Source organism: Asterias amurensis, chromosome 14 (assembly GCF_032118995.1).
Source record: "Asterias amurensis chromosome 14, ASM3211899v1".
Taxonomy (NCBI): domain Eukaryota; kingdom Metazoa; phylum Echinodermata; class Asteroidea; order Forcipulatida; family Asteriidae; genus Asterias; species Asterias amurensis.
This window is the reverse complement of record NC_092661.1, coordinates 14,420,176-14,447,098: the sequence shown is the minus strand read 5'-3', so window position 1 is coordinate 14,447,098 and position 26,923 is coordinate 14,420,176. Positions and strand designations below refer to the sequence as shown.

The 26,923-nt window shown below is 38.4% G+C and overlaps 1 long non-coding RNA gene across 1 annotated transcript; it reads left to right on the top strand.

Annotated features, from left to right (window-relative positions):
* The first annotated feature begins 377 nt into the window (after positions 1–377).
* LOC139947603 (uncharacterized) lies at positions 378–26,175 on the top strand. Its single transcript, XR_011787374.1, has 5 exons — positions 378–437; positions 1,864–1,954; positions 20,896–21,046; positions 22,278–22,389; positions 22,936–26,175. It is a non-coding gene; the product is annotated as an uncharacterized lncRNA (long non-coding RNA).
* Positions 26,176–26,923: the final 748 nt, after the last annotated feature.

The window sequence follows — 26,923 nt, the reverse complement described above, 5'->3', positions numbered from 1 at the left end:
TTATGACTTTTTTTACCGAAACTTGATACTATTGTAAAAATAAAAACAATCTTTATGCCCGTTAATAGTAAAAAAAAAAAAAAACATACGTGGTGATTATCGGTAATTTTGGTTTATTTTGGGAAACCAGAGACTGCAATGAAAAAGTTGAAATCTTTTTTAGAATTTAAAAAGTTATATCCAAGGAAAGTGAAAAAAACTAAATAACCACTGGTTGAAAGACTACTATGTGATCAATATTCATTTTTCCGTCTCAGAAATACGGCGATGCCATTGGATAAAAAAAACCTAAACATTTTGACGTCAACAAAATCAGTGACACCCCGCCACCACCGCTAGCTAGGATTCGGCAGTGCGCATGCGCGGGTTGAGCAGCGCCATTTTACAACTAAGAGGGTATGATTCGGTGACGTTGTTCTTAATTTCACCAAAAAAAGGTAAATCTTTTTTGTTTTAATTTCTTCCTGTCGAAATGCATTTCCGTAAAACCGCTGGTATTTCGTGCATGGTAATCTTTGGTTATTTAGCACTTAAAATACATGTACAAAATCCGCTCAATTTCCTTCTGACTCCGTGCCCAATGAAAACACACTGACACTGTCATGATGAATGCGTGTTCTGGGGTGGATTTCACAAAGGTAGTCCTAACTTAGGACTAGTCCTAGGCAATGCTAAGAGCATGCTAAGAGATAGGACTGGTCCTAAGTTAGGACCAGTAACTCATCCTAACTTAGGACTGGTCCTATCTCTTAGCATTGCCTAGGACTAGTCCTAAGTTTTAGGAATACCTTTGTGAAATCCACCCCTGTTCACTGTGTGCCACTCACTGTCACTGGTGGTGCCACAACACAGTTAACAGTAGTTTACAGGCAGGACCTGCTTAACCGCATGGTATTCAGTAAATAGCGACAACAAAGAGTAAGTGGGAGCTATAAACGATACTCAAAATTAAAATCCCATATTCTAAATATATTTAAATCATTAAAAAATGATTAACATTATTGATTTTCATGTTCCTGCTTATCTGAATAAATAATAGTACCGCTTCTTCCTTGGCCCTATCATGTCTATCTACTACTCCATGCCAGGAGGTGAAATCGTTTTTTGAATAGAAACATGTTTTTATGTGGATATCCTTTCCGCCATTTGTGTCACCTACCGTAGCGGGCACATTGGCCTGAAGAGCACATTCACTCCAAAATGTGTCGCTTGTCTTGGTGTATCTTTATGAAATATTTTGCAAGCAAAAACACTGTATGCCCAATGGTTGTATTATCTGCCATCTCGCATCTGGCGTTTTTCCATTTTTGTCCAATACTGGGTTTTTCCATTTTTTTTAACGATCTGATCCATGCCGTTCGTGCACAGAATGGTTAAGTCCAACTCTGTCGTGGCTCAGCGGGTCATCAATTATTTGGGTTGGGATTATTCCACTCATAGAGGGCGTTCTGAGTGGTGGTCGGTGATCTCTGTGACGCGGCGCCAATATAGAGGGGGTTTCGCGATAGTTGAGTGTTAGTGAACAACAATTTGCACCAATACCAGATTATGCACATTATCGATATCGCTCAGCATGCCTGGTCTGTTTAAAAAGAATTACTTGTCTTAATACAGTTGATGATCGTGTGTACCATACAGCCGTCAAAAGTGTCTGATGGGTCAAGTTGTATGACCCGTTGAATCGTCAAGTATGAATTGTTTGAACTCCCATTCTTACTTGTGATCATGTGCATCGTTAAACGTCATTATAACATCTGTTATTGTGGTTGATAAATAGGGCCTACTAACTCTCTTGTTCGTTACAGAAAATGATATGAATCATATCTAGCCCTTTTAATGGAAGTTCTTATACTTTATTTGCAGATGTGGTTGAACTACTAAGATGCATTCAAGATGTTTCAAGACTCAAGGTCAGATCTGCACATCAAGCTTGCAAGAAGAAGATTGGAATCAGGTCAGTGTAGATCACATCTAGAAATGGATCCAATTGTATCAATAAAACATTCATTCTGTAAATCAATACTCTTTAGTAAACAATCACAGTGCTAACTGTTGCTTCAGTAAGTTCCAGTAATGATTGATGTAAAATTACAAATTCCTATGTTATGACAATCAGGGTTTAAAATTTGTAAATGGGTCTGCAGAACTCATGCAGCATCAACTTGTAAGTCCACTCAAGATGAATGTCCTATTTTTATTGTTTATGTATAATCCACATTATATTTTTTGAATGGACCATGCAATACTACATATACAATAGTATCAACAAATCATTGAGGTCTTTTAATTAGAAATCTACACTTATTATTGGTACATCCAAATCATTGAATTTACTTCACACAATGCCTTTTGTGGAAATAGTTTTGTGAAATAAACTCTGAATTGTAGATTCAATTAACTACAAATGTACTTGCCATCAGCTCGTACATTCCATAAACAATTAGTCATTTATACACTTTCTTATCCATTCTCCTTAAAGTATGTATGCACAATCTGCTGCTCAGAACTATAAGGTCGCTAATGGCTTTTCATATTTCTAATGATCAAAAGATCATTAGGTGAAAAATGCATACAATTTTGAAAAAGTAGATAAAAATCAACATTGAAAAGATATTTTCTAGTTGCCAAACAATTTTGAAGAACACTATTGATCAATAATCCCCATTTACTAGAAGCTTAACAATACTGGCTTAAACTGGTGATGTGGTTCTGTTTGAGGCCAAGTTGTGGGTGGAGAATCTTGGTGAGATGTCTGGCCTTGTTGTAGACTGTTAAAACCCTGGGCGCCACGATGGGACGGAGGGGAACATCGGGATTGTGAATTTGGGTTGACTGAAGAAACAAGGGCAGGTGGATGCAGAGGTCTTTTGATGGCAGTACCCGGGTGAGCTGATGGCCTTAGACTGATGGAGAGATTGGAGCTTGTTGCTGATCTTGTATTCAATGGCCAAGATGTTTTTTTTTGGTAGGCGTCTGTAAGTGTCAGTCGACAGAATTTTAGTCACCTTGTGGTCATACTTAGTGGTAGATATGTCCACAGTGGTGTGTCGGCTGGCATGAAGTGGATGGATTGGTCTTTAGGTAGGGCTTAGATGGCAGCATTCTACTGCTTGCTTTTGAATGATCTTGGTAGGTTGGTGTTCTTGAGGATTGGCAGGATCTGGATACGGACTTGAGTTAGGTTTAGGCTAGAGTTAGGTTGAGTTAAGGTTTATGGTATGTGGTCGAGTCCACATCTGACTTAACCTCAAGGAGACTCGATTCTGTCGACCAACACTTACATATATTTACCAAGAAACTCCATTCTGGCCATCGAACACAAGATCAGCAACAAGCTCTGATCTCTCCATCAGTCTAAGGCCATCAGCTCACCCAGGTACTGCCATCAAAAGACTTCTGCATCCCCCTGCCCTCATTTCTTCGGTCAACCCACGTTGACAACCCAGATATTCCCCTCCATCCCATCGTAGTGCCCAGGGTTTCCACAATCTACAACAAGGCAAGACATCTCACCAAGATTCTCCACCCACTACTCGGCCTCAAACAGTACCATATCACCAATTTAAGCCAGTTCGTCAACATCATAAATGACATTCACCTCAGTCAAACCGACATTCTTGAGAGTTTAGACAAAGTCTCTCTCTTCACCAACATACCTTAGAAAGAAACATGTCTCATCTCAACTAATGCCTTCAAGTTAATCCCTCCATGACAGACCCCACAAGCCTCACTATTCAACAAGTCATCTTTTTTTCTCATTACCTGCATATTTTCACCAAGCGCCTGATTGAGGGACTAGTTCTATAATATACAAGTTTCTAGTAGGCTTCATTATGGTCTCCCTTGCACACACTTAAATACCTCAACGATTTCTGATACTATTTTATCGGTAGTAATTGCATTGTTCATTCTAAAAACATGATATGAATTATTTGTAACCAACAAAAATAGGGCATTCATCTTGAATGGACTTTTCACAGGACTCAGGGAAGTACTGAGTAAACAGTGTTAACACACATTGGTGTAAGGGTTAAACCACAATTATCAATCTTTATCCTGGATGCAAATTTAACATTTTTTTGAAATAGGAATCGTAGTTTTACATCAATCATACTAAATTTTACCAATGCAACAGCTGTCACTGCAGTGCTCAGAACTATAATACAGTCTTTATTGCAATTTGTATGGGTCTCATAAAAATGCTTTGCATATTGTTTAGCCCCTGGTAATTGTATATGAAATAAATTAAACAAATTTGATTTCTCATTAATAAGTGTAGATTACACATGCATGCATATTTTCAGTAATTTTACGAAGGGCTTCAAATCCTCGGCAGCCAAAAATGTATGTTTGGAGAAATCATATTAAATATTAAAAATTAATTTTGAAATAACTGGCTGGTATATGTACATGTAGACTTTTCACGGTTTAATTTTTTGAAATTTTACATTGACGCCTATCTGGTCCTGTTACCGTAAACATTAATTTTTCCAAAGTAACTTTTTATCTTGTTGTTGATTTGTTGAGGAACATTACATAATTGGTATTAACAAAACTTGGATAAGATCACAGATTTTCATCAAACTTACCAGATCTAATGATGATTGACACTGACAGTAGAAAACATCACATGAAATGTTTCTGTCTGAAATGTCATACTTTATGAGAAATTTATAAAGCTAATTTCCCGTTTTGAGTTTGTTGCACAGTGAGCGAAAATGTGTTACATCAGTTTTTCACACGTTTCTCCTGACCCAGGTGGTCTTTAACATGTAGGGCCCTTTTTTTTTCTTCTTCTTTTTTTTGTAAATGGTGGATTACACAAAGTGCTTACACTGCCAGGAGTGCCATCAACTGTTTTGTTAGCAAAAGCCAATAATGTATATGTTGATTTAAACATAACTTTTACATATTGTATTTGTGTAGTGTGATGAATTTGTTAGAGGGCTAATTATTAAGTTGTTTGCTTGTGGGACAGCTGTGTATTGGACCATGGTCCCTCTGTAATTTTCCTGAAATATGAAGAGAGTTTTATCAAAGGGTGTATAGAGGCACTGGACAATATTGGTAATTACTCAAATAATTTTTAGCATAAAAAACCTACTTGGTAACCAGCAATGGAGAGCTGTTGATGCAACATTGTGATAAACGGCTCCCCCTGAAGTAACATATAGTTTGTTTAGAAAGAGGTGATTTATCATTCAAACAATAAAATAATTCAGCTTATATGCATCTGAAAGCGCAAAGCGCAAGCAGATACACCAAGTAAAATAGGGAAAAAGAAATAGAGAACCTAAAACAACATGTCATTTCTCTCAGTGTCCCTTAAACCACCGATCACATGAAATGCCTTCTACAAATTGTATTACTTATGAGTTGAAACCGATATCACACAACACAAAAAAATGTCTGTTTGAAAATTTGTTTTTCATTAATACTTGAGCCGTCACTCAAATCATAGTAATTTAGTTTGTTGTCATGATTGGTAATACATTTTTACAAAAATTATGCAAGTCGCCAGAAACAGAGGCCTGAAGGCCACCTCAAGGTGTGAGGTACAATTTTCGTTTTCAGAGGCCAAGTGCCACCTACTGCTATGGCTGAAAAAGGGTTACCCCTTTTTACCCCTTTTAAATTCCATACAGATGTAGGCTTGGGTATCATCAGTTTGAAACCTGGCCGGTAAAGCAGAAAGCTCTACGCCCCCAATTTTACGTAGCAATAAAGACATGTGCAAAGTGTGTAATAATGTACAAAGCCTCTCTAAGTGCATAGCTAGAACAATAAAGTGTATGTCTGATTCTTCTATATGTATCGCATTAGATATCAATCTGTTTCCAAACAAAAAAGTATTAACAATTAAAAGTATACATTATTCCCATTTTTGCTTGTGATTTATGTATCTAGTAACTTTGAATGAATGTGTCATACAATGTCGTTACAATTCAGTTGTAATGTTGTGAAAACTTAACCTTTAATCTATTGATCTACATCTATCTATCTATCTTTCTTTCTTTCTTTGAACCTGTTAATCAATGGAGCCGAACAGCCAGCCACAGCGCTTTTCTCGATATAGATAATAGTTTAAAACTGACATTGGCGCTAACGCCCTCGCTTAACTGGACGTGTCAGAAAGTCTCTATTAATCACCAAAGTCACGTGCGTGCATCTTAATCAATCACGGGTATATGATTATGATCACCAATAAACCACTACAATCAGAGTTCAAGTACACCTTCTTTTCAGGAAGTAAAGGTCAAGTGGGGTCACACTCTGTGTAGCTTTTGTTTAGAAGTATGCAAAGCCCATGCAATGATTTATAGATTGTACAAATCCATTGTGTGGTTTATGTGTTAATTTTTTTTTTTTAGATTAAACTTTTATTAAATGTATTGCAGTACATAATGTAGGATTTAAATTGACCACGACATGGGGACAAAAAATCACCCAAAATGTTCAGCATGGTGTTGGAAGAGGTTTTCAAGAGCACTTTACTGGATGAGAAGGAAGGGGTACATTATTGATAGAGAAATGTTATTAGATCTATGCTCGGCAGATGATGTGGCTCTATCACCTCTTCTGCTAATGACTTAGAGGTGCAAATAAATGAAGTAAACAGCAAAAATAAAGACAGTGATTTGAAGATACACAAGGAAAAGTTCATGACCAACTTCAATACAGATGACTCAATAATGGTGGAGGACCAATAGACCACCAGGGTCAATGAATATAAATACTGTACCAAACAGTAAAACTGAAGATTAAGCATCAACCAGGATTAAGGCAGGATGGAGCTCCTTTGGACGATACAAAGGAATACTTTGAGAAAAATAATAGGATCAGTGTGGGCTATCAACAATAACTCATGGAGCAGAAACATGGACAGACAACTATTTCTTATTATAGAGACAGGATTAAATGTACAGAAACAACAAGAGGGAACAGAAAAATATGAAAAAGCCTATAGAGAGATGGGATGGGCCCTTTACCCTAAGACATCACAAATGGACACCAAAAATCATGGATTGGCAACCAAGGGCAAGGAAAGGGAAAAGAGGTACAAGTAGACAGAAGATGATCATCACGAAGAGATGACATCATGCAGGAGCAACATGAACCAGAACTGCAAGTCTGCAAGTTATAAGAAATGAATGGCATTTACATGAGGAGGGACATATCCTACACTGGATGCGTACACAGCCTAAGTGATGATCTTTTAAGTACATTGTGACGTCACTACGACGTAACTGAAGAATTTTCATCTCTGAATATCTAACTAAAGGTGAAATTTCTGTGGGAGCTGCTGCTCGCTGGATGGTTCCGGTATGGAATCGATAAAATGGAACTGGAACTGAACATCTGCTTTTGGGTACCCATATACCCGGTTAACTGCTACAGGCTTACAGTGGACTGTAAATTGTTCTGGGTGGCGGACTCCAAGAGTGGCTAATGGAACGAAGACCTGTGTGGATAATGCTAATTGCGTGCAATCTTCCAGTGTACAGTGTGGGCGAGGGTGCTATCTGCATTTCTGGTAACTTCTAAAACATCGTGGAAGGAGATGGTATTGTTCTCCTTTAGTTCCATGGTCAATTTCTTGAGTGCACGCTGGTTATTCAGGTGTTGGAGGAACTGATGATCAAGTGTTATCTTGACAAAACTGACATGAATGTCAAACTTTAGTTGGTGATATTGTGCGGCCAATTGGGTGGAGGATCCGTGTTGTGGGTTTGTGAACCCCTGGACACTACTATGCCGTAGAGGGGAACATCAAGGTTGTGTACCACTATCTTTGGTTGACTGAGGAAACGAGGGCAGGGGATTCAGAGAGCTTGAATGCAAATTAATATTATGCTAAACAAAAGGAGAGACTAGAGCTGCTATGTGATCTTGCATTCAATATCCGGAATGGGGTTTCTTGTAGGTGTCTGTCCCTAACACAATTCTAACCCTCATCGTAACCCACACCCTATAGAGCTACCCGGGAGTTCTATAACCCTTACCCTTAATGTTAACCTAACCCCTCACTCATGACAACACTTACAGACACCAACGACTAGGCCTACAACCGACCCTTACAGACACTAACCTTCACTTTAGACACCAACTGGCACTTACAGATACCTACCAAAGAAACCCCATTCCAGATATTAAATGAAAGATCACATACCAGTTCCGGTCTCAAGCCTATTGTTCGGCGCAGCGCGATGAGGCAGCTTTCCTGCAAATGTCTCTGTCTTCTCTGTTCTCGTACCACATTGGTTGTCTACTGCATGTCATTTTCAAGGTATTTGAAGTTTGGTTTACCTGGAGAGTTGTGACATCCCTTGTATGGACAGGCCGGTCATTGATGTTGCAAGGTTGTAAGCGATCACCGTTTCTTCAACAAAAGAACTGGGTACAGATGCTGATTGCTGATGCCAAGATCAGGAGAGCACTCTACTCTGACAAATTCTGCAGTGCCAATCTCAAGGACATTCTGCATACTACTCTGACAAATTCTTCAGTGCCAATCCCAAGGACATTGTGCATACTATTCTGACAAATTCTTCATTGCCAATCCCAAGGACATAGTGCATAGTACTCCTACAAATTCTCCAGTGCCTATCCTAAGGACATTGTGCATACAGTACTTCTCTGGCAAATATTCTCCAGTGCCAATTGCAAGGACATTGTGCATACAGTACGTCTCCAACAAATTCTACAGTGCCAATTCCAAGGACATTGTGCATACATCTCTGACAAATTCTCCAGTGCCAATCCTAAGGACATTGTGCATACGTCTCTGACAAGTTCTCCAGTGCCGATCCCAAGGACATTGTGCATACGTCTCTGACAAGACAAACTCTCCAGTGCCTATCCTAAGGACATTGTGCATACGTCTCTGACAAACTCTCCAGTGCCTATCCTAAGGACATTGTGCATACGTCTCTGACAAACTCTCCAGTGCCAAGCCCAAGGACATTGTACACACTACTTTGACAAATTCTCAAGTGCCCATCCCAAGGGCATTGTAAACCACAATTATGGTCTATTGACTAACTTATGAAGAACTCACTGGAGATATTCTACTTTGAAAACTTAACATGGCAAACAAAGATGCCAAAAAGAAGGCCTTTTTGACCAATATTGATGGAGGAAACTGGATGAAGGTTCGAAAATCAAGAGAGAAAGATGGGAGAACCATATCAAAGAAAGCCGAGCACGCCCGACCTGATGAAGATGATGAATATCTGTATAAACTGGAAAGCTAACGTCATGAAATAATAGTTACCTGTAATTATTAGCAAAGTACTTAGTTAATTTTCTTATTTTAATATATTGACTTAAAAAATATCTTGATGGGAACCTTATTAATTACTGATAATTAGCTTACAAAGGTAATTGCATATCAAAGCACTTGATGCATAAATAAATACATGTATGTTATAAATCTTGTCTGAAGTATGATCCCATGTGACCTTTACTTCTGGCTGAAACCGGTAGTTCAAATTTTCATAATTCAAAAGTTCATATCTCATGAACCAAACTAAATTCACCTTGAAGGGTGTAGGACAAGCTCTTTGGGGAACGTTTATTCATTGCAAGCACATTAAAACTGGAATTACGAAATGCGCGCTATAAGAGTTTTATTATTAATTTTCTTTATTTAATTTTACAAAAATCTGTACAGCCATAAAAGTCCATTGAAGCACCAAATTGAATAGGTTCACTGCGCTCCTTTTCCATTTCCTCTTCTACTTCCCCTTCTCTATTTTCAAGGAACACCTTGCCAGTTTAGTTTTAGCTTTTGTTTAGTGTTAGGAGGCGCCTGGACCCCGGAATGGTCGACACTTCATTGATGTCAGTTGGAGTATATACACACAGATCTCCTGCTGGCGGGAAAGGCGTATCCCCACACTACGGTATGGGTACTGGCCTGGTGTTCTACATTACTCTTTCTGTTGTGTTCCTCAACCCTCTTACATGTTTAGGTTATATTTTGTCCAAACTATTCCAACAAAGGTTGCCACATAGGACAGTACCATTTGTTGACATTGTGGTTTTACGATAAATATTTGTAACAATTTTAGTAGTACTGCTGGTTTATATAGTGGGAATGATGTTTGAGGTTAGTGTAAAACAAGGTTGAAACAGACATGTAAAACTTTATCCAATCTACACATGTTTGTAAATTAAGATAAATGACAGTAGATTTAAAGATTTTTAAGTTTCCAGTGAGGCCCAGAGTGTTTAAAATAGCCAGTTTTAGAAATTGCTGGAACTGCATGTTTCATGAAAGCAGATTGTTACATTTAGGAGTAATGGACTTCCTCTGGTAAAACTGAGTAACTATGGTAAAATAAAAGAGTTGTACTGGTTAGTAATATGCTACTTGGAAGAAAATACTTTTGAAGGTTCATTATAAAAATAGCTGTTACATGTGTATTGTTAAATTCAATTATAGATTTCCAAAAATTTAGTACCGTTTACCTGAGCTACATGTAAAGGAGAATGGACGAGAAAGTGTAGGTTCGCAAATGGAATGTATGAGCCGTAGCAAATTTACATTAGGAAGAGTTTATTCTCTGATTATTTTAACAGTTTTCTCAATAATAAGTGTACATTCATAAGATTACTGATATGCAAACGTATTCATATGCTAAACTACTGATCAGCATTCATTTGGTGTACGATCTTCTAAGAGAACAACATGTGGACCAAGAGAAGCCATCAGCAAAGCTCGATACTGCAGAGTCTGTCGCACATTCAAATACATGTACTGTCTCTTTCAACTCGGGAGAACTTGCATCTTCATCAAAAGACAGCCATCATCTCACATTATCGTTACCATGGTTATTCCAAAGTAAATTTATCTTGCTATTGATAAGATTGTTTGACGTAGCTTTTACAGATTATGTATTTTTTTATGTTATATTGTGACAACTTTAATTGTAAAAAGGCACTGGACACATTTGGTAATTTTCAAAGACCAGTTTTCTCACTTGGTGTATCCCAAAATACAAGTTTGCATATTATAACAATCAGTGAAAATTTTCGCTCAATTGGTCATCGAAGCTGCAAGAAAATAATGGAGCCATTCCCCACAATGTTTTATTCTGACCAACAGCTCTCCATTGCTCATTAACAAGTCATTTTTATGCTAACAATTGTTTTTGAGCAATAGCTAGTGTCCAGTGCCTTTGAGGTTCTTGTTTGTGGTTATGTTTATTGCTACAATTAATACTCTGTTAAAATTTGTCACTGTGTAATTTTGTTTAATCAAGGGAGGCTTAAAATAATATAGAGGATAATGTCCATATCATATCCTACCACTACTTTTTCATTCGTTATGAAATAATTTTAGATTGAATTTACTCAAATGAGATACTCCTGGTGTTAAAAATAAGTGAAAAAGTGGTGGCAGGATAGTGTACATTGAATGTTCCTTAATTGTATCTAATTTTGTGTACTTTGTTAAACATTATCTATCCAGTACAATGCCAGTTTGCTCAGTCCACAATTAAATTGCTTTAACTGGAAAGTGTTTTGGTAAATTAAAAGATAACATGTTTTAAGACAGTTATTTTCAAGTTGAACTATTCACTTTAGTTTGCAACAAATTGACAGTTGAGTGTAGATTCACAAAAATAATCTACACTTTCATCAATATGGTTTATTTCGTTTAAAATTAAAGAAGCTTGTCGTGGTAAGAGCATCGAATTCAAGTTCTGGTGGTTAATCATCGGAATGTGGGTTCGAATCTTATCATGGCACTTGTGTTCACACAAGGGTATAAATGGTCACCTGTATGAGGGTAGGGGTTGAAAAGCCACTTGCACCATACTGCAGCTCAGGGCTGTCCATAGAGAGCTGAGAAAGCTTAAAGGAATGTTATTGGCCCAATGACGAGGCCACTAATGTGAATCACATTGATATGGTTATTGTGAAATGCGCTAAACACTAAGAACTAGTTATTATTAAAGGAACAGACTGAGCAAACTTGTACTGGCTAATACAACATATAGATTGATTTGAGAACATTTTTTAGGCCTGATGAATTGTAAGGCACTGGATACGTTTGGTAATTGTGACAGACTAATATTCTCACTTGGTGTATCCCAAAGTATGCAATAACATTACAAACAGTGAAAATTTGGGTCGATTGGTCATCAAAAGTGCAAGAAAACAATGGAGCAATTTCTCTGAAGGTTTTTTTTTTTATATAACTATCAACAGGGAGAAAGGTCAGTTTTTATGGTACCAATTATTTTGAGTATTTACCAATTATGTCCAGTGCCTTTAAGATTTTTGTTTGTGGTTCTGTTTATTGCTACAGTTTGTTCTCTGTTAAGATTCGTCAATCTGTGATTTTGTTTAATATTAAAGAAGGGATCGTGGTTAAGAGCGTCGAATTCAAGTTCTGGTGGTTAATCATCGCAATGTGGGTTCGAATCTGGTCATGGTCACTCTGGGGTATAAATTTACCTGTGAGGGTAGGGGTTATAAAGCCACTTGCACTATGCTGCAGCTGACGGCTGTCCATAGAGAGCCGAGAAAGATTAAAGGAATGTTATTGACCCAATGACATGGGCACTAATGTAAAGCGCATTAATACGGTTATTGTAAACTTGTGCTTAACACTAAAAATTAATTATTATTATTATTAAAGGAACAGACTGAGCAAACTTGTACTGGCTAATACAAAATATAGATTGTTTTGAGGATTTCTTTAGGCCTAATGAATTGTAAGGCACTGGACACGTTTGGTAATCTAATTGTGAAAGACCAATATTCTCACTTAGTCATGGGCTCAATTGGTCATAGAAAGTGCAAGAAAATAATGGAGTCGTTTCTACCAATGTTTCTTTGCACTATCAACAAGCAAGTCGGTTTTTATGCTACCAATTATTTAGAGTAAATACCAATAATGTCCAGTGCCTTTAAGGTTTTTGTTTGTGGTTCTGTGTTGGTACAGTTTACTCTGTTAAGCTTGTCACTCTTCAGGCCTTATTATGTTTCATATAGATAGGATAATGTCTGTATCCTACCACCACTATTTCATTAATTATGAAATAATTTTATATTGAATTTACTCAAATGAGATATTCCTTGAGGTACACATAAGGGAAGAAGTGGTGTTGCAGGATAGAGAAATTATTCCAAGATTACAGTGTACAGTACATTGTAAATGTATTTGCCTTGTTTTTATCTAATTCTGTGTACTTTATCAAACATTATTGAGTACAGTGCCAGTTTGCTCAGTTTACAATTAAACTATTTTAAATGGAAAGTTTTTCGGTATACCAGTATGGGAAGATATCGTGTTTTCAGCTGTACTGTGTTCTAATGGACAAGGATCATGTTATCTTTTAATTTGTGAAGACGGCTGTTTATCAAGTTGAAATATTCACTTTAGTTTGTAACGAATCTTTCATCAATATTGTTTATTTCATTTAAAAGTAAAGGAAGGGTGTCGTGGTCAAGAGCGTCGAATTCAAGTTCTGGTGGTTAATCATCGGAATGTGGGTTCGAATCTTATCATGGCACATTGTTTAAATTATGTGTTTTATTTTGTAATATCCAACTCTTATTTTTTGACATTTGGTTTGCGATCAAGTGCTTCGGTATAGGTAAACCGGTTGAAGTTGAACTATTTAACTATTTAAACAAGTGACTCGTGACTCGGACTCGGACTTGACCCAAATGATTCGTTACTCGGACTCAAGACTCAAACAAGTGACTCGGGACTTGGACTCGACCCAAGTGACTTGTGACTCATGGCTCGGACTCCGACTTGACATAGGTGACTCGACTGCAACACTGCTTAATTGTATCTAATTTTCTGACTGTCAAACATAATCTTTATCTGGTAAAACTCCAGTTTGCTCAGCTTATAATTGAACTATTTTAACTGGGGAGTGTTTCGTTAAATTGAAAGATAACATCGTTTATGCATCCAACGATTACACGTTAACTGAGTAGGGGCACACTGAATCTCTCACATTGTAGGCCAACAATGAAATAAAAGTTATACTCTTGTGGTTCTTGTCCGTCTTTTTGGCATTTAAAACCTAACTTAGTCTCATCATGTACTTGGGGTTTTCTTGGTTGAACCAACAACTTTTCCTCTTGTTTCTCTTTTCTAAAATGCTCTGCGGACATTTTGTTTATTCTGCCCTCTCTACTCTACGAGTTGTTCCTGGCTACACTGCTTGCAGGGTTGTCAAATACACCCTGGTATATAGCTCCATGGTATAACTCACTCCACTACAACAGTCTTGACTTCCCTGTCAGGGCATGCAAAAGACTATCAATCTCTGCAAAACCCTGTATGAACTTTTTGTAGTAGGACACAAGGCCAAGAATCCTTCATGTTGGGACAGGTTTACCTTCTGTAGTCTATACAGAAACGCCTTTGTACAACATTGGCAGCCTGCAGGCTATACGAGGGTTCTATCACACCTCTTTTCTTTATGCCAACAACCTGTCTTTGTATCTCTCTTAAGGCAGTCAGAGTTCCATCTTGGTCTCTGTTTTACTGGCCTTGCATCTCCAGTGGTTATGTGGTGTTTCATAACATACGTCCTACCTATATCTTGACCCCCACGTCTTCGAACTCTACTTAAAACGTCCTGACTGGAACAGCTTACCGGTACTAGTTTTGTTCATTGTCTGTACTTCTTGTAAATGAGTCTAGTAAATGCAAATACAAACCCTGCTTTGGCTCACTAGCCTCATTTGCCTTATTTCTAATTGCCTCATGTTCCACAGTGGAAATAAACCCAACGGTGATACCTTTTTGAGCCATTCTTGGCTTTTTGCCTGGGTTAAACACCTGCATTGGAATCATCTGGTTCCCTACTCTACAAGTGATCTGGCTAATACTACTTTCTTCCTTTATCTAACACTCTAGCCTAATATCTTGTGATAAATGTCTGTCTTCATGAGCTTTCTCTACTGAGCCACTCTGTCCTGGCTTGTTATGTTTAACTCTATAAACAATCCAAGCTCAGCGTTCTTCAGTTCTTTCTCTATTTCTCTGAGAATAGAGTACATGTAGATCCAATGGCAGCCTCAGCGGTTTGCTCATTTGAGTGGTCCCTCCATCGGAAGCTTGATGAAGATACGCAAGTATAAATAAGAAGTGTCATGGGGTGATCAACTTATAGGCTTTGCTTTGTGATGAGACATGCTTCTTTCAGGGTATGTTGGTGAAGAGAGAGACTTCATGTACATCAAAACTTGCAACAATGTCCGATTGACTGAGGTAGATGTTGACAAACCGACTCTGGTTGATGATGTAATGCTTTGTGAGGCAGCCTGAGACTGATGGAGAGATCGGAGCTAGTTGGTGATCTTGTGCTGGATGGCCTGGATAGGGTTTCTTGGTAGTTGTCTCTTAGTGTCAGTTGAGAGAATCTCAGTCACCTTGTTGTTCGTAGTCAGAGGTGGACATGACCACAGTGGCGTTACCCTTGTTGGCTGACATGTGGATGGATTGGTCTTTAGGTATAGCTTAGATGGCGGCATTTTATTGCTTGCGTGTGTTAGGTTTTGGTAGCTTAGAATTCTTGATGGTTTGAAGGATATGGATTCGGACTTCGTTAGGATTAGGTTTAGCATTAGGATTAGGGTTAGGGTTAGGGTCACTTTGATAGTGGATGTTAGTTGTTCAGGTGTTGTAGGAACTTATGAAGTCTTGTCCAGGCCATTGAACACAAGATCACCAACCAGCTCCGATCTCTCCATCAGTCTCAAGCTGCCTCACAAAGCATCGCATCACCAAACGAAGTCGGTTCGTCAACATCATTAAGGGCATTCACCTCAGTCAATCGGACATTGTTGTAAGTTTTGGTGTTGTCTCTCTCTTCACCAACATACCCACGAAAGAAGCATGCCTGATCACCAAACAACGCCAACAAGCTGATCCCTCCATGACAGAACACACAAGCCTCACTCCTCAGCAAGTCAACAATCTACACCACTTTCAGTCTCTCTTTCGTTTCTTAAACTGTGTTACCTAAGACATTTAAGTCCTCTACATAGGTCAGCAGGATTTCCCACTGCAACCCTCTTATGACCTTTTCCATAAGTCTCTTAAAAGTAGCTGGGTCATTACAGAGCCCCAAATGCATACATTTCCATCTGTATAGTCTATTTCTCTCAACAAATACGGGCTTCTGACAGATTCACTATCTAAAGCAACCTGCTAATATCCCCACGCCTAATCTAGTGTTGAGAACCACTCACACAAGGGTAAAGAAATGTCTCACTCTTTGGTTGCGCCGTCAACAACATAAATATCTCTTTCTTTGGTTGTCATCGTCGACCACAGAAATGTCTCACTCATTGGTTGTCGCCGTCAACCACAGAAATGTCTTTTTCTTTGGTTGCCCTTACAACCACAGAAATGTCTCACTCTTTGGTTGCCCTGTCAACCACAGAAATGTGTCACCCTTTGGTTGGGCTGTCAATCACAGAAATTTCTATCTCTTAAGTTGTGCGGTCAACCACAGAAATGTATTGCTCTTTGGTTGCCATGTCAATCACAGAAACTTCCATCTCTTTGGTTGCACCGTCAACCACAGAAATGTCTCGCTTATTGGTTGCCCTGTCAACTAGAGAAATGTCTCGCTCTTTGGTTGCGTCATCAACCACAGAAATGTCTTACTCTTTGGTTGCGGCATCAACCACATAAATGTATTGCTCTTTGGTTGCGGCATCAACCACAGGAATGTATCGCTCTTTGGTTGCCATGTCAACCACAGAAATGTCTCGCTCTCTGGTTGTTGCGCCTTCAACCACGTAAATGTATTGCTCTTTGGTTGCGCCGTCAACCACGTAAATGTATTGCTCTTTGGTTGCGACGTCAACCACGGAAATGTATTGCTCTTTGGTTGCCCTGTCAACCACAGAAATGTCTCGCTCATTGGTTGCCCTGTCAACCAGAGAAATGTCTCGCTCTTTGGTTGCATCATCAACCACAGAAATGTCTTACTCTTTGGTTGCGGCATCAACCACGTAAATGTATTGCTCTTTGGTTGTGCCATCAACCACAGAAATGTATGGCTCTTTGGTTGCCCTATCAACCACAGAAATGTCTCACTCTTTGGTTGCGCCGTCAACCACATAAATGTACTGCTCTTTGGTTGCGCCGTCAACCACATGAATGTATTGCTCTTTGGTTGCCATGTCAACCACAGAAATGTCTCACTCATTGGTTGTCGCCGTCAACCACAGAAATGTCTTTTTCTTTGGTTGCCCTTACAACCACAGAAATGTCTCACTCTTTGGTTGCCCTGTCAACCACAGAAATGTGTCACCCTTTGGTTGGGCTGTCAATCACAGAAATTTCTATCTCTTAAGTTGTGCGGTCAACCACAGAAATGTATTGCTCTTTGGTTGCCATGTCAATCACAGAAACTTCCATCTCTTTGGTTGCACCGTCAACCACAGAAATGTCTCGCTTATTGGTTGCCCTGTCAACTAGAGAAATGTCTCGCTCTTTGGTTGCGTCATCAACCACAGAAATGTCTTACTCTTTGGTTGCGGCATCAACCACATAAATGTATTGCTCTTTGGTTGCGGCATCAACCACAGGAATGTATCGCTCTTTGGTTGCCATGTCAACCACAGAAATGTCTCGCTCTCTGGTTGTTGCGCCTTCAACCACGTAAATGTATTGCTCTTTGGTTGCGCCGTCAACCACGTAAATGTATTGCTCTTTGGTTGCGACGTCAACCACGGAAATGTATTGCTCTTTGGTTGCCCTGTCAACCACAGAAATGTCTCGCTCATTGGTTGCCCTGTCAACCAGAGAAATGTCTCGCTCTTTGGTTGCATCATCAACCACAGAAATGTCTTACTCTTTGGTTGCGGCATCAACCACGTAAATGTATTGCTCTTTGGTTGTGCCATCAACCACAGAAATGTATGGCTCTTTGGTTGCCCTATCAACCACAGAAATGTCTCACTCTTTGGTTGCGCCGTCAACCACATAAATGTACTGCTCTTTGGTTGCGCCGTCAACCACATGAATGTATTGCTCTTTGGTTGCCATGTCAACCACAGAAATTTCCATCTGTTCGGTTGTGCCGTCAACCACGTAAATGTATTGCTCTTTGGTTGCGACGTCAACCACGGAAATGTATTGCTCTTTGGTTGCCCTGTCAACCACAGAAATGTCTCGCTCATTGGTTGCCCTGTCAACCAGAGAAATGTCTCGCTCTTTGGTTGCATCATCAACCACAGAAATGTCTTACTCTTTGGTTGCGGCATCAACCACGTAAATGTATTGCTCTTTGGTTGTGCCATCAACCACAGAAATGTATGGCTCTTTGGTTGCCCTATCAACCACAGAAATGTCTCACTCTTTGGTTGCGCCGTCAACCACATAAATGTACTGCTCTTTGGTTGCGCCGTCAACCACATGAATGTATTGCTCTTTGGTTGCCATGTCAACCACAGAAATTTCCATCTGTTCGGTTGTGCCGTCAACCACAGGAATGTATTGCTCTTTGGTTGCCCTGTTAACCACAGAAATGTCTCGCTCTTTGGTTGGCCCATCAACCATCGAAAAATCTCGCTCTTTGGTTGCCATGTGTCAACCACTAAAATTTCTATCTCTTTGGTTGTGCCATCAACCACATAAATGTATTGCTCTTTGGTTGCCCTGTCAACCATAGAAATGTCTCACTCTTTGGTTGCATCATCAACCACAGAAATGTATCGCTCTTTGGTTGGCCTATCAACCATAGAAAAATCTCGCTCTTTGGTTGCCATGTGTCAACCACAGAAATTTCTATCTCTTTGGTTGTGCCATCAACCACAGAAATGTCTCACTCTTTGGCTACACGGTCAACCATAGAAATGTATCGCTCTTTGGTTGCGCCCTCAACCACAGAAATGTTTCGCTCTTTAGTTGCCCTATCAACCACAGAAATGTCTCGCTCTTTGGTTGCGCTGTCATCCACATAAATGGATTGCTCTTTGGTTGCCCTGTCAACCACAGAAATGTCTCGCTCTTTGGTTGCCATGTCAACCACAAAAACTTCTATCTCTTTGGTTGTGCCGTCAACCACAGAAATTTTTATCCATTGGTTGTGCCGTCAACCACAGAAATGTCTCACTGTTTGGTTGCCCTGTCAACTATAGAAATTTCTATCTCTTTGGTTGTGCCGTCAACCACAGAAATGTCTCACTCTTTGGTTGCCCTGTCAACCACAGAAACGTCTCACTCTATTTTTGCTCTGTCAAACAGAGACATTTCATTTCTATCTCTTTAAATTTGGTTGCGCTGACATCCACAGAAATGTCTATCTCTTTGGTTGTGCCATCAACCACAGCAATTTTCTTTCTCTTATACTCTGGTGGTTTTGGTCAAGTGGATGATGAGACAGGTTTTACACATTGTGCATATCTCATGCAACATTCAGGGGTTCCGAATATTATCTGCATGTCAGGACATAGTTCTTTTTGGGCTTGATTTTTGTAATGTTGTTTTCGTTTAACTTTTTGCTGTAATTTAATTTTAGTGTCTGTTGATGTTATTCTAACATTGTTGGTTACAACAAAGGGTTTGAGTAGTGGGTTTATGTAGTTAAAGCCATTTTAATTCCAAGCTATAATTTTTCTTTGTCACTAGTTTTTTTAAAGTTATTTCTAGTTTAAAGACACTGGACACCTTTGGTAATTGTCAAAGACCAGTCTTCTCACTTGGTGTATCTCAATATATGAACAAAAAAACAAACCTGTGAAAATTTGAACTCAATTGGTGGTCGAAGTTGCCAGATAATAATGGAAGAAAAAACACCCTTGTCACACGAAGTTGTGTGCTTTCAGATGCTTGATTTTGGGACCTTTTATTCTGAGGTCTCGAAATCAAATTCAAATATTTTAGTGGAAAATTACTTCTTCCTTGAAAACTACGTTACTTCAGAGGGAGCCATTTCTCACAATGTTTTATACCATCAACAACTCTCGATTGCTAATTACCAAGTAAGTTTTCATGTTCACAATTATATTGAGTATTTACCAATAGTATCCAGTGCAATTAAAAGTTGTTTTGTTTACTTTGTTTAGGCTTTTACTGTGTTTTTCATTGTGGTATTTAAGGTTTTGAAAAGATTCATTGTAGAGTTTAGGTAACTATTCATATTGGTCTAAAGGTGTTTTTTATTCTGCTTAACCTTGTAAGTTTCGTCAGTCGGATTTGTGAATAAACTCCAGCAACTAATGGAACACACAGCAGTACAGCTTAACTTCCAAGTCCCTGCAATAACATAAGTATTTGACCCACTGCATCATTGTCATTTAAGGCTGCTGATTGCAGCATTTGCCATTATGGGAGTAAAATTGCATATTAATTTTATGGTAGGCATTTAAAAATCTGTTTAATGGATAGAGTGTCACCCAATATGTGCACTAACTGCACAATCTTGGAGAAATTCATTGCATAACACTTCCAAAATGACGCAACAAAGATTTTCCTTATTATCAAATTTAAGTTCTGGTGGTTAAGTCATCGGAGTGTGTATTCGCATTCCGGTCGGGACACTATAAATGGGTACCAGCTAGGGTAGAGGTTGATACTGTGTATGAAAAGCCCTCGGAGCATAGGGTTGCCCGGGTTGTATACTCCCAAGGGAGCTGAGACAGATTAAAAGAATTTTATGGCCAAATGACCAATGCACTAATGTAAAGCGCATTGAGACGATTATTGTGAAATGGGCTCTATATAAGAACTAGTTATTACTACAAATGTTATTATGACATCATGTGGTTTGGGTCAATAAGTTATTTTATCATGTGTTGTACTCTTTATTTATCTTACTTGTCAAATAATATATCTTAAGGTAAACAGACTGGGCATTTTTTTCTTTGCTCAATTCCAATATTTTTTTTTACTTGTAGGAATCCTTGAGAAGATGACACTCTGAGATGTGCGGAAGATGTGTGAGGAGGCAGCCCACCAGCAAGGCTGCTGAAGAGACTCGAGTACATAAAGTGCCATTGATGCTTCACTGTAGTGGAATATTTGCCATCATCCTGCAATACACACATGGTAAGTTGCAGTGAACTTTGTTGTTATTCTATCTTTAAATGAATTAGCTAACGAGAGGGCCCAGTTTTATGGCCCTGCTTACCGTAAGCACAGAATCGGGGTTATGGAAGCAGGGAGTTCTGTGCTTACGACAAGCGTATTTCACGGGTTAGCGTTGAATTTGGGCTTCTGCATGTGCGTCCTCCCTGTTACTAGGCATTCTACACTTACAAGGCTAGCGCAGAAACTCGGCGCTTGCTCTTATGCAGGGAATCGTAATTGTAAGCGCAGAATTCTGCAGTAAGCAGAGCCATGAAATTGGGCCCAGTACTGCTAACAAAAAGGTTTTACTGAACTCCTCCTGTATTTGAGATTTACATCCAGAATTAAAACAGTTTTCATTTTAATGATTTTGTTGTGGCATGTAATGGCCAAGTTTCTGCCACTGCCTAGTGCCCAATGGTGTCTGCCAACCAATAATGTCTGTAGGTATGCATGAATATTTTCAGGGTATTTCATTGTCACAAATTGTCTGATTTCACTGTGCACATTTTGCTTTACCAGAGTGCCTTGCATGATTCATTTGAAATGTTTTGCATCGAAACACAGGCTATTTGACACCAATGTACTTTAAACATAAATGTTTTTAATGAATGGATTAAAAGAGCACGTTGCCTTGGATCGGTCGAGTTGGTTTTTGAAAAGTGTTGTAACCGTTCGTAAAAAAATGCAAATGATTAGAAAGATATTTTAAAAGTAGAATACAATGATCCACACATATTTGCCTCGAAATTGCTTGGCTTTCCTCTTACCTCGTCGACAAACACAGTCGGCCATTTATGGGAGTCAAATTTTTTACTCCCATTAAACGGCTGATCGTGTTAGTTCGCAAAGTAAAAGGAAAACCACGCAATTTCGACGCAAATATGTGTGGATCATTGTATTCTACTTTTAAAACATCTTTCCAACCGTATGCATTTTATAACAAACAGTTACAAACGCTTTTTACAGACCAACTCGTCCGATCCAAGGCAACGTGTTAATTTAATGTGACAGCACTCTATACCAACTAAGCTATCTAGACCTATGGCGGTGTCCCTATTTGTACATACAACGCTTTAAACTGTCGTGTAGCCAGGGATCATGTGACACAGTTGGTAGAAATTATGTCTACACGTAAATCTGGAGGTCGTTGGTTCGAGTCCCACTCTAGTCAATTTTGTTTTTCAACCCGAAATTATTTTCTTTACAGGTCTTAAAGAGACATGACAAGACAAGCACATAAGAAAATGAGATGATGGAAAACCTCTTTAGTTGTTTGTGTTCTGCTCAGATGTTGCCTAACGACAAGGGATGCTCATCAGGTAATACTGCTCAGAATTATAATAACAACAAATCCTTATGTAAAAGATAAATCGAACATTGAAAGGGGCAGCAGTGTAGACAGACTCATGAGCAGGCCTGAAATTTCATGTTGGAAGGGCAAGGCCATTTGCATTTTGCAAAGGGCACTTCCATTGGAAAATCTAAAGTCGATGGGAAACTTTTGAAGGGCACCAAGGCCAAGACATTGGGCAATGGTCCTGCAAATATTACAAAAGTGCCCCATGCGAAAACTGCAATTTTGTCCATAATTCTCGTTATTTTAACCATGTCTGATGATGTGTACAAAGTCAAAACTTATTCAAACTTGCTTATGGTGGCCACTTTACAAACGCCCGGAACAACTCAGAGTATCCATTTTTGTTATGGTCAATTGACCATATTCTTTGAACACAAAACAGAAGTAGGTTCATTATGTTTCCATAATAAAGCTGAGGGGTGGAAAGTCTTGATTACCTACAGAGGTGAGGTAACCAACAATTATTTCTACTAGTTATTTGTTTTTCTTTGAATTTTTTATCTTGCAGTACTTTGATAACATCTTCAAGGTTATGGTTCCCGAGTTCATGACAAACCTGGCAATGGCTTGCCTCCACATTGGGAGAGATTGAAAGAGAACAAGTGAGGTGAGGGCGACTCAGGGAATGCATCCCCATTACAGTTTGAGCATGAGGCGGCCATGGATGCAAGTCTATGTCAGACCACCACAATGCACTCCCTAAACGCAATGCATGCATCAAGGACATTCACCAATGAGCCACTGCAAACAAGATGATGGTAAACGCCGCAAAAACAGGAGGCAAGTCTATGTCAGACCACGACACTGCTCTCATGAAACTCAATGCATGCACCAAGGGCTATATCATCAATGGACGACTGCAAACAAGATTCATGCTTAATGCAGCAAAACAGAGGATCTTCATTTAACATCAAGATTTTTGCAACAGCCACTCCCAGTCATTTCCATCACGGTTGGTGATGTGAAACCACTCAACGAAAGCCAGAAATCTCTGTGCAGTCATGGATGAACATACATGTATCACTGAAGGCCCATGTCACCACCCTATTATGCCGCTCTTCAATAACTGTCATCCAAAGATGTTTTAAATTTAGAAAATAATGATCCGCACAAATACACCTGGAAATTGTTTGGTTTTCCTTGGCCGTCTTGAACTAACATGATCTGCCATTTTGTTGAAGCAGTAGTTTGACTCCCCAAAAATGGCAAACCATTTAAGTTCACAAAGTATTTGGAAAACTTCACAGTTTTAAAGTACGTAGTTTAATTATCCGCTTACTTTTAAACGCTATTCTGTCCAACCTTGTTCATGTCCTAACAAACTCTTTCATAGCCCCAAACGCCCAAAAGCAATATGTGTCTCTAAAAAATGTTGATGAAATAAATGAAATCATTGGTTGTGATTGCAATTATTGAAGCTTGAGACTCGAAAACAACAACAAGGTTTTGGCAAGTACAAGTACTGAGCCTGACAATTTAATGTTGCCTAATGTCTAAAGGGACACGTCGCTTTTGAGTTGGGTGTTTTGAGCTTTCGAAAATGCTTGCTATGAAATGGATGAGGTTGGAAATATGTTTTAAAATTAGAAAATAATGATCCACACAAATATACCTGGATATTGTTTGTTTTTTCTTGTTGCCCTCCTGAACTATAACACAACCTGCCATTTGTGTTGAAGCAAATTCATGACTCCTGAAAACGGCATACTATTTTAGTTCACAGTAAGTGTTATGGAATTTTTGACTCCACAAAACACAAAGTAAAAGGAAAACCACACAGTTTTGAGGCACCTTAGTGTTGATAATTACACACAAATCTAAAAGTAATGTCTCTTGATGACCACACATGATGACCATGTGATTGAAATTGTTGAAATTTGAGATGTGATGAATTTTCAACAAGGTTTGATAAAAAGTACCAAGTCTGACTTTTTATTGTTGAATTATCCCACATGCCTAAAGGGGACACGTCGCTTTTGAGTTGGGTGTTATTGTTTTGGGCTTTAGAAAGTGCTTGCTGTGAAATGGATGTGGTTAGAATTATGTTTTAAAATTTAAAAAAATAATGATCCACACAGATAAACATGTACCTGGAAATTGTTCGGTTTCTTTCTATACTCTTGTGAAGTAACACAGTCTGTCATTTTGTTGAAGCAAATTATGGACTTCTAAAAATGGCGGACTATTTTAGTTCACAAAGTAAACGGAATTTTTGACTCAAAACACAAAGTATAAGGAACACCACACAGTTTTGAGGAACCTTTTAGTGTTGATAATTATACACTACTTTCAAAACATGTTTCCAACCAGGGCCCTATTTCATAAAGCTGTAAGCCAGAAAATACTTCTTGACAAATTTATTTGCTAAGTAAAATTGATGTTATTTTAGGTGGAAACCTGTTTCTGTTAAGCAATACTTTTCTGTGCTAAGCAAGTTGTTTTGCTTTCAGGCTTTATTAACTTGGGCCCAGATTCATATTATGTAACACATGCTTTCATAGTCCAAAGTGCCAAATCTAAAAGCAATGTGTCTCTTACAGAAGTATGTGTCTCTTGATGATGACCATGTGATTGAAATTGTTGAAATTTGAGATGTGATGAATTTTCGATAATTGAATTGATGAAGGTTTGATAATAAGTACTGAGCCATGACTGTTTAATGTTGATCTACCTCATATGCTTAAGGGGACATGTTGCATTTCGGTTTGGTGTTTTGTGCTTTAGAAAGTTATTGCTATGAAAAGAATAGGCCTATTGTTGGAAAGATGTTTTCAAATTTTGAAAATAATGACCCACATAAATATATCTGAAAATTGGTTTTCTTTTTATACCCTCTTGAACTCAGAATACAGTCTGCCATTTTGTTGAAGCAAATTCTGGACTCCTCAAAATAGCAGACTATATTAGTTCACAAAGTAAATGGAAAACTTTGCAGTTTTGATGCAAATAATGTGAATAATTATACACGATACTTTTAAAACATGTTTCCCAACCCGACTCATGCCCACCAACATGTCATAAAGAGCCAAATATATAAGCAATGTGTTTCTAAAATAATAATATTATTATAAAATAATAAAACCATTCTTAAATAGCGCATATTATCACCGTGAGGTCCCTATGCGCTGTAAAAGGAAATCAACAATTATTGTACAAAGTAAATAGATACGTTTTTAACCGGGTTTTGAAATGTTCTGATGTCTCAGCCTGTTTGACAACCTCTGGAAGACTATTCCATAACTGAACTGATGCATATTGGAAAGAGCGGGAACCGAACGACTTGGTTTTGATAACAGGGGGAGTCAGAAGGGATTTATTTGAAGATTGCAGATTTCTGGTTGTTTGGTACTCCTGAACTAAGCTTTGAAGATAAACAGGGGCAATACCATGGACACATTGACAAGTCAGGCTTTAATAATGAAAATTGAGAATTTTTACAAAGACATGTTCTGATTTTGAGTACTGTCAAGCCTGATAATTGAAAAATGACGAATTGTTTGAGGGTGTTCCTTTTTTCAAAAGCATGTTTTGATTTTGCATGGAGTATTTGTTGCGCTGTATTATCAGGATGAGCTATAAATGTGTTTGCGTCAAATGATAAACAGATATCCTTGACAATTCCTCAGAAGTTCCAATTATGTCTTTTATGACTCTTGTTTTTTAATTTACTTGTTGTTGTCCACTTGTTGTGAAGAATTTTGTGGAGGTTGTGCAATAAAATTCAATTGCTAATTGATATATAAATGAATTATGGTGTGCAGTTGAACATAATTTGTATTTTTTGTTAAGCCAACTTTAGTTTTAGCCTTCTGGCAAAACATGCCAATCTGGTGGTGGTGGGGGGGGGGGGGTCAGGGGTTTGGAGGTGCCCTATAATTATGAGCAAGTACCTGCTGTGTATTTGATACAACCACAATAATTACCGTCAGAGCAATATTTGTGTGTAAACAATGTTAGGTGATCTGTTGTACTTACAGGCACTGGAGACATTTGATAATATTGTCAAAGACCAGTGTTCTCACGTGGTGTATCCCAACATAATGTGCATGCATAAAATAATAAACCAATAAAAATTGGGATCAATTGGTCATAGAAGTTGCAAGTAGAGAATAATGACAGGTTAATTGCATAACTTTGTGTTTTTCAGATGCAAGGCTTCAGAAGTTTTTTATTATTTGAGTGCGAAATTACCTCTTTCTCAAAAACTATGTTTCTTCAGAGGGAGCTTTGTTTTTAAACAGCGCTCCCCATTGCTTGTTTCCATACCAAGTTTTGCTAAAAAATTATTGTGTATTTACCTATGTGCCTTTAAAATTGTCCAATTTAATCTATCGGAAATTAATATCATTGCTGTTTCTTCACAGCTAGCAATTTGATCAATTAGAAAGAAAAAAACACAAGAATAATTAAAGTATTTTTTGCACCTTTTCACAGTTTAGTTCATTGACATTAATTTGTAATAAGGTTAAAAGCACTTTTCTTTGAAATTCTAAAAC